Source organism: Stegodyphus dumicola, chromosome 8 (assembly GCF_044657685.1).
Source record: "Stegodyphus dumicola isolate Sdum_Otavi_A_Nest chromosome 8, ASM4465768v1".
NCBI lineage: Eukaryota > Metazoa > Arthropoda > Arachnida > Araneae > Eresidae > Stegodyphus > Stegodyphus dumicola.
In genome coordinates, this window is record NC_140775.1 from 58,986,249 (window position 1) to 58,996,385 (window position 10,137).

Below are 10,137 nucleotides of genomic sequence, written 5' to 3' on the forward strand. Positions count from 1 at the left end.
GTTATTTCTCCAGTGATAAAAAGAAATGAAATTTTTAATACCACATCTCATTCATATAAATTATTAACATAATTGAAGAACAATTTAATTCATTTCGTGTTACATCTGAAAATTAAAATTTGTAATACTTTGACTAAAGATTCTTACAGGTCTTATTCCCATTTCCTCCAGGAAAACGATAATTGCTGTGTAAAATGCATAAATATTTTCACGAGACTTATGATAGTGGTATTAGAATTATTATAATGTTAATGTCATATAATGGATCTGTGAATTTCTTTTAAATATTTTTTATAATTACAAAATTTTATAAAATTAAGAAAGTAGTAAATTTTACAATTAAAATATGAATCCCACACTACAGAAATATATACAAGAATGAAAACACTGTAATATTTGAAATGCATGATTTATTTTTTAATAAATTAATAATTATATTTTGATTTTCTATGAAAGCAGTCTGATTTGCAACTGATTGCTTATACAAGTCACATATTTCACACAGTACATTAATATATTCTGCATTTCAATTATTTCCTTTTCTGCAGCTGTAATATCATCTCTCTTCCTTTTTTCTCTTCGGTCTCCTGCTTCGAATAGTTGAGCTTCTATCTGAGGGAAAATTTTAAAATATTCATTCAAATTCAAATATTCTTAATTTTTATATTTCATAATGTAAAACACTTTTTATAATTAATTAAACAATGAAACTTCTCTAAAAAGGAACAATTCATAATATTGAGTTCTTAAACTTTCAATTTTTTTCCCTTTATAATTTTTAAGACTGTTTATAGATCAAGAGGATTTAATGATTATTATTTTAAATTCTTAAAATCTTCTTGTTAATAAAAGACATACTCTGTATATAATGTTCGCAATAAAGAATTGAAATAACTCTTTTGTATGAGAAATATTAATTCACATCTGTTATAATTAATTTATACCAGCGGTTCTCAGCAAGTGGTACGCAAAGAAAAAAAGTATTTTGAACTATTAAATTCAAAAATCACATGAAGAAAAGAATAGTTAATAGAAATTTCCTTTGATCGAAATTGACTCGAAGGTTTGGAAAATGACACACTTGTTAACTTTTGGCTGAACCGAAAAAAAGAATTTAAAGGCATTTCAAATAAACCTATCAAATTTGTATTGTCTTTTCGCACAACCTGTTTGTGTGAAAAATGATTTTTTCCATGTTAAATTTGAAATATAAATACTCACCAAAATAAAAAGTGGATCCTAATTTCCCATTAAATGAAATAAGAGCAGACATAAAGAAATTAAATATTAAAGTATTATAACTGAAATTTTGATAATCAAGTGAATAATTAATTTAATTTAATTTTGATAATTAAGTAATCATCAGTTTTAATCTAATAGTTTTTTATGTGTACATATTTAATACAAATGCATATATTTAATACATATACTTAAGAGTGTGCAAATGGCAATATATATATATATATGTTTTTAATATTTCTATTGAGGAATTGAAAAATAATCATTGTAAAATTAGCGGTAGTATTAATGTTTTTCAGTTTTTGCTTAGATGGTACACTATAGTCAAAAGGTTGAAAACTGCTGATTTATACCATTAAAGTTTTTCTGTTGGGAGGAAAAGGAAAAGAAGAATCCAGAAAACATTAGATTTTATGTAATAGATATAAACTTGTCATTCCTAAATGCCATTGCAGATTTCCTCGTGATAAAGGTGCGGAATTTTCTAATGTTAAAAAGAAAAAAGCATAAAATAAGCACAATTTACTCAACAATCTTGACTGAAATATACATGCTTTCAGAGATAGCATAAAGTAAGAAAAGTTTACTCAACAATCTTGATTGAAATATACATGCTTTCAGAAATAATATACAAAGCATACTGCATAATAAAAGTTATGAGTTTATATACTATGAGATACTATACATGTTTATAATATACCACGTTCCTGTACACCTAACACCTCGTCCACAATTTTCTATACAATTCATTAAAGATAGTTCCTGAAACATAACTGACTTAAGAGAAATATGCATACTTCTAATTTATGCACAATAATTTGACAAACATTGATTTCAGGTAAAGAGCTACATGTATTATATCAAAAAAAGAATGAATAAGTGTAATTTGCCTTTATCCTACAAATACTTAAAAACATTTACATTAAAAAAATGAATTATACATAATGGTAGCAAATTTTTAATGAAAAACAAAACAAGAGTTGAAAACTTAATGCAGTTTTTGTCAATATTTTACTCTCTTAAAATTTATATAAATGTATAGAAACTTGAAATATATATCGCATTTGGCTGAAAAACTTGTGGTATTGTGCTGCACTTTAGGGAAAGGGAAAAAGTATACAATGAAGCAATCATAAGAATAAAAGATATTTGCATATTATTGAAACCACCTTAATAAAAGTTACCAAATTTTCAAAAATGTGCCAAACTCTGGCAACGATTATGTATCAAAATTTTTCAGGTAACATGCTCATGACAATTTTTCATTCAAGCAATGTCACCATTTTCATATGTGTTCCTTATGTTGTATTTCAAGTTCCAATGGATTTTAGATACGAATAGTTGTTTTAGATTAATTTCAGATTTAAAATACTGCTTGTGGAGCTTACCATCAAAAGATGAAGCTGTGTTAAAAGTTCTGCAGGAATAGAATATTTTAGTACAAAAATTTCTAATGGAAACAACTTGAGATGAATTTGGTACATAGACAAGGCATGCAGTATCAAGTTTATGTAATTCTCTGATTTTTTTTTTTGTAAGTGAAAACAGATCACTTGGCACAAGTGCTAAAAAATTAGACAAAAAATTTGTGGAAAATGTATTTTTTTAAACTATTACATAATTTTTATTTAATAATTCAAATTAGTATTTTAAAATTTGTTAAATGTTTTTTCCTTTGATATGTTGATAACATTTTGCCAACTTAGATAAATATTGTTTATAGTTTGGTTATGCTAAAAGCAAGCTGCAAAAACAACGTACTTCTCCTGATAAGTATTTTTCTCTTTTCATTTATAAAGACCACCAAACTGATCCAGGTGTTTGTGTTAATACGTAAGTACCAAAAAATATTGAAGAATGCACAATGAAAGATGGCAACCAGTATGGTAAAAGATATAATTAATATATGCAATGAAAGAAATCTTATTAAAAGACGACTTTCATTATCAGCAAAGAAGCATGACACAGTTACAGTAAAGAAATTAAGCTTTTTCTGCACTTGTAGCTTTTAATAGCCAAAAATTGTTTTTTGAAATTTTATGAAATAAATAAATCTGAACATAACTGATATCAAACGAGAATGGGTCCAAACTTTCACTTAAGAAGCAGAAGTGTACTGTAAATGCACAATATAATGAGCAGAACACAAAGCATAATTTATACATTAAACCTTTACTCTGGATGCATATATTACATTAATATCACATTAGAATTAGCACTTACTACAATTCAGGGTTTCATATAATTTTTTATTTATTGTATTACATTGAAATACATTTAATTTCATTTTTATATTTTCCCAACGATGTACAATATAAATCAAAAAATTTCTCTTAACTGTTTCATCACATAATAAATGTCTAAGGGAAGGAATGCCTGCATGGAAGACTAAGGAAAACTTAGTATTCATGTTATACATTGAAAGAAATGAAGAAAACACTGATGCAGCTAGCTTTTTCACCTGGATTTAAAGAGAGACTGGGATACCGGTGTTCAGCAGGCTTATCTGCTTGTACATAGATGGGCTTATTAATTACTATATAATTCAAGAACTAGCTAATTTTCACATGGTAAACATGCCTACTGTCACTGAAGAATCATGCATCTGCATTGAACAATAAAAATATAACACAAATTTGAATTTTAAAAACAAAAATTTGAATTTTAAATTAAACTTACTATTAGAAGAATTAAAACCAAATGCTGTAATTTGAAAATGGGAAAAATGTGGTTTATATTTGAAAAAGCAAGGATTTTTGTCTGAAAAGTAAAATATATTTTACACGCACCTGTTGCTCTAGATTACTTTGGAGGGAATTTTCTATAGGATAAAGTAAATAAAGTTGTACATATTAAAAGAAATATACATGTCTGTATATTTCTTTCGTTTTCAGGGCTGGAACACTTCGTTACACCACACTACAACGCAGTAAACACTTGACCATAAGCTCAGAGAAATCATGAGAACTGATGTTTTTTGTTTACATCGACACGCAGTCTCATTGGATATTGATGTAGTTCATCGGACAAGCTCTCCTGGCACGAGAGCTAACCAGCTCCCCATTGCAATTTTGACGTCATCAGTTAGCAGAGCGGTAAAGCGTTGCACTTGATTTCGACTTTAGCAGACGATAGCAGGAACGCCTCTTGCGAGCTAACATTTGCAATTTATCAGAGCGTTGCACTTGAATTCGCCCCTTAGGTAATTCGTTTGATAATTTTTATGAAAAGTAAGACACCAATTGTTATTATTTTTATGAATTGTAAAGGTGTTAAATAAAGTAATGCGTTTCTTTATGTATTAATTATTATTAATTTTTAAGTTTTTTGAACTGTTAAGAATATAATTTGTGCATTTGAACAAGAGAAACTAATTTTTCTGTTGTTAAAATTTTTTGCATAAATTTACAAATTTGTGGGCAGTATAGCGATAAAAGTAAGTAAAATATTTACACAACTGAAACTGTGGAAAGATGTATCCAAAAATATAGGTATAGGTATATTTCTGTAATTCAAGGCAATTTCTTTGAGATTTATAAATATGAAACGCGCATAAACTGAAATCACTGAATTCACATAAATCTGTTTTATTTTATTAGTATTTATTTTCTTGTTATAAGGTTGTTGGTTGTGAAAAGAATCTATTTAAAACTTTCATTTAAAAAAATGCAACCTGTGACTATTTTTTGAGGGTTAAATATATTTTAAATGATTCTTTAATAAAGTACAATATTGTGAATAAATCAGAAATATCACTTCTTAAAGGAAAAACTGTAAAGTACACCCAACAGGTTGCTAATAAAACCTAAACAAATTCTTGAAATATGCAGAAACATTATTTTTAAAGGCTTTAATGTTATGCACATGCTTTTAAATTTCGAACTATTTATTAATGATTTTCTGTACGTAGTAAATTACGGATATCATCTTTATAACTTTAACACAAAAAACTAACAATAGCGAAGTATTTCATTATGAATTTTACATATTTTTAGTGGAAAACACATGCACCGAATAGCTTAAAAAACACATACGTTTCGCTGCCGTAATGCAATGTTTTGAAGTTACAAACATGGACGCCGCTTGTTCGGTGGAGTTTCATTCCCTGATAGTGGAGGAAACTGCGAACCCTCCCTCCTTCTATTCTAACCTCCTTGGGTTAAACAGTAACGCTACCGTTTAAGTCGTCTGCAAGACTTACTTTTGTAAATGAAATATTTTCGATTTCAATTCAGGAAATGCACATTTGAGATATGGACTCTTGATCTCTTGCAAATGACATTCACGATTTGAAACAATGACCCAAAATAATTTTCGAGACATAACAGGATATTTTAATTAGAAAGAAGATAATAAAAATTCGTCTAAAACATCCTTATACTTCTGATATATGATCACAGAGTGTGAACAATAATTTATGACTAACTACTTATCAAGCATATTTACCACTGATATTAAAAATGAGAACAAAAGTAATATTTTTATATAATCATAGGATTTACCAGGTGAAATTAAAAAAACTAACTTGCTTAAAATGAGATGTATGGTTAGCCTAATGATAGAGAACGCTGAAAGAATGCAATGCCTGCAGATTCAGACTATTGTAATCAGGCCCTATTCAAGACGTAAACTAAGTTTACGTTTAAACTAAATTACGCTCTAAGTTGCTATGCCTAAAAACCAAGTTCATTTCTATGCATACGAATCTTAATTTATATCTTGATTTCATTACTCAGACAGGACGTACAGTTTTAACCACAGCCAAAACTCAAACATTACATACACTTTCAACACGTTCATTACTCAAATAGGACAAACCTTCAGCATTACAATACAAAAGTTCTATACTGTATCAAACTGTTAAAAACAGTAAATCTTTGAGTTTGGATCATATAATTAACAGAATGAAATGTGTGCAGAATATTCACATTTCAGCTAGTTAAAATGAGTAGCCTATATGAAAAATATCTAAATTAATTATCTTATTTTTTTCTTTGAGTAAAGTGAAAAATTTCCTCATTCTTAAGAGCATTAATGAATTTAATCACAGAAAAGATATCGTTCAGAAGTTTGTATTTGAAATTCGCTAGTTTCATAAGTCATTCGATGAAATATCTGAAGGACTATAACTGAAAAATTTAAAGGAGCATCATTTCTTGTTAAAGAATTTATGGTATTTTATTGAAGGAACATAACCACAAACTTTTAATCTTGGGCAACCCTGATTAGGTTATAAAATTCATCCAATCTTATCTTATCAAGAAAACTTCTGCCATTCATTTCGAGAAAACATACTGTACTAGCCATGTTATTTTGTCTATCGGTGCTCAAAATTCCTCTCGGGTCCAAAGCTTTTCCCTATATAAGTAACCAAATCTAGCAGGCTCTACATTGTATTCTAGCACAATATGCTGGTGGCACTGCGATCCTTTCTTAACGCAAGAATCTCAGAGCAATTGTCATGGCACTATAAAATTATATTCACTTTTTTCTAAGGGATAAATTGCAGAAAATAGTAGTATAATTAGATAGGTAGTATATCTTAATAAACCAAATTTCTGGGCTACTAGCCCAGTTTATACAGATTTGACAACATAAATTTGACATTTGATAAATTTGACAACGTTAACAAATTTACAATATTCATGTTTAATAAGAAAATGGTTTATGTGAAAGAAAATATTGAGGTGTATAAATGGATTCCTAGGCCATTGCTTAATAAATTGTTAGGTAGTATTATTATAAGTACTAAGCTTCCGTTTGCCTCATTTTACACAATTTATTATCCGGAATTATTTGTTACTAAATGCACTAATGGCATTGTTTGTTACTAAATTCGGAGTTTATTAATAAATACACTTATTTTTCTAGTAATACTGATTTTTTTGTTAATAATAAATCGTTCACTCTGGCAAACCAATATTGAATTATTAGATCATAACAAAGCTTTACAATATTCAACGGCTTTGAGCTGTACTACAAAGGTCTGTAAGGCGTTCGTCAGTAATTATAAATAAGCCCAACAATGCATGGGCATTTGGATGAAAAAGTAAGTGTCTGAACAATGTGATAAGAAGTAAGCAAGTATAAATACGAATTTATATTAAGTACACTGAATGTGATTAGCCTGTACTTATAATATTATTAGAAGGCTAGTTTAGGTTAAGTTAACTGGGTAAGGCAAAGCAACTAGAGGTCTTCTCTGTTTATGAGGAGAGCAGGAAAAACTACGAAAACTTCCATGCAAGCAGCCTTTTTGTTGGAATTCAAGCCAGGCAGAAATATCAGTGTTCAGTAACTTTACCGCGCTGCCACTGGTCGTCTAGTATTATGAAAAGATTTATAAAAGAAAATTAAATCACTAAACTCCTTCCCACTGCAAATAAATTCTTATACTTTCAGATGCGTTACTCAGTTTATATATCTCGGTTCTATCATCTCTAATGATAACAATATTAAACTTATAATTTACAATAGATTATTTAGAACTAATAGATGTGATCATGGTTTAAAGAATTCACTGATGTCTAAATTATTAAACATTAAGACAAGCATGACTCTTTGTGCAACTCTTATTAGAGATTTCAAAAACAGATGGAAAAAAATTCTAATCTTTGAAAGAAAGCTACTTCGAAAACTGTATGGAACAGTTAAAGAAAATAATAGATGGAGAATTGTATTTAATAATGAAATCTATAAATTAAACCCCGTTAAAAATGTGACCTTTGCTAGTTTAGAGAATCTAGAAAAAGAGGAAGACCTCACAAAAGATGGATAGATTGTGTGGAGGCAGATCTCAAGACTCTAAAATCAGTCGTTGCTGAATCGTAGCTACTGATCGGGTCCGTTGGAGAAGCTTCTTCGGAAGGCCTTGGCCTCTAATAGGCTGAAGTACGACTGAAGAAGAAATCACTATTACGAAGTTCGTTGTAAGTTAAAGCGTAATGCATAATACCGGGGCAAAAATGGAAGTAGTCTTGAATCACAATAAATACTTGGACGCATAGGAAAAATTAGAAATTAATAATCAAGATTAAATTTATATAAAAATATGCAAGCTACTTATACAATTATATACAGAGAAATACCGATTTCTGATATTACCGACTCTATTCACCCATTTTTGTTCTTGCTTCTTGTTGCAGTTAGTGAGGCGAATCGTCCCCACTATCCTTAACTTTGCGTTTGTAACCAAAACTTAATCCCTGCACTACAGATTTCTTCTTCGATAGATACGGCAATTTCTCTAATTTTAATTTCTATTTATATTACTTAATGAGGTATTAAGAGTTATTTTATCTTGTTATTTAGTATGTAGAAACATTAGGTATTTTTTGGAAGCATGAGATCTGAAAAATCGGCAACGCCTTTGCCGGAAATCGAACCGCGGACCTGTCGAATACGCGCCCAGCGGGCAGACCCCCACACCACGAAGGCATGCCAAGAAGGCGGGAGAAATACCTTATATACTCCTCCTTTTAAAGGGCCACTGGGGTTTTTAGGGGACCCAATCGCCAAATCATGGGTGTGGAGAAGCATCATCCACCCCCTTTTAGTTCGGGCGCCACTTGTAGAGACATTAAGTATTTTGGAGCAGGAAAGATGAAAATATGTAACGCCTTCGCCGGGAATTGAACCACGGACCTCTAAAATAGGCACACAGCGTGCAGACCACCACACGACGAAGGCATGCCATGAAGGCGGGAGAAATACCTTATAAGTATGCTTTTTGTTTTAGTCAGCCAGTGAGCAAACGATAGCGTTCTTGTTTCCGTATGAAGCTTTTTCAAACTACACGTTATGTATTCCTAGTTGCAAGTTTTAGAAAATCGTTTACTTATCTTTTAAACTCATCAATACGTTTTTGGTTGTTTTTGAATACGCTAGATATCTCTTAAATGAACTTATCCGTTATATAGGTTACAGCGTCCTTGTCCGTCTTATTTTCTGTATTCGCATTCCAAGGTTGAAAGGAAACGCGCATATTTCATATACGTGTGTTTAATGAGACATATGCTCTGACTAATGCCACAGCGCTAATATCTGCTATATTCCAGTAGCTCAGGGTTTGACATATATGATTCAATTATTTATTATGCTGTGTATGAATAAAAAACATGGAAAGCAGGGTAGCGTTTTCATTTCTGTACTTGGGCTTCGGTTGATGCGTTTGACAGGAATATTTTTCTCCCGTAACTCATATTCCATGTCATCGATTTCGATCTTTTGGGTAGTTTTTTTCTTTTTTTTTTTTTTTATAATTGCCTTAATTAATTTTGAGATTGCATTCGGATCAAGTGGAATGGGACACCTAGGAATTACGATGTGTATTTTTTAATGGCATTGAATACCTTTTTATGAAACCATTATCCTACTAATGCTTAGTATTTAAAAGCGCTGAATACTGGTAGCTCACCTGGGTTGGAAGACAGGCAAATGGAATGGGTGCATGGTTAGTTTTCATGGTTTCTCTCAAATGTAACAGGAATACGAGCTTGTTTCCCGCGGAAAGTCATCTGCGAAGGCACCCGTTCCTCTACGAAGATGATAGTTGACTTGTGTTTTGCCACATTCAAACAACCTGTGAAATAATTATCATTACTATTATTTTGACAGCTTCGAGATTTCCAGATAAATCTTGTTCTTTTCATCGTTGTTGCGGAGAGGCAAATTTGTTATTTTGCTCTGTTTCTTTATTAGAAAATTAGCTCATTATTCTTTTAAGGATTTGTTGGCTTTTGGCATCTATTATTATCATTTTTATAACAGTTTTAGCTATTTGTTACTTATCATCGGTTATAGTAACATTATTAATTGCTGTCTTAAGTTTACAAGAGCATTTACTCATAATTTCTTTCCCTTTTTTGTGAAAATTTTGGGAAATTTCTAAGAAGCGAT

At 30.3% G+C, this 10,137-nt stretch overlaps 1 long non-coding RNA gene across 1 annotated transcript; it reads right to left on the reverse strand.

Annotated features, from left to right (window-relative positions):
* Positions 1 to 390: 390 nt before the first annotated feature.
* LOC146995856 (uncharacterized) lies at positions 391 to 4,220 on the reverse strand. Its single transcript, XR_015042584.1, has 2 exons — positions 4,029 to 4,220; positions 391 to 612 (listed from the first exon to the last, which is right to left on the reverse strand). It is a non-coding gene; the product is annotated as an uncharacterized LOC146995856 (long non-coding RNA).
* Between the last annotated feature and the right edge of the window lie 5,917 nt (positions 4,221 to 10,137).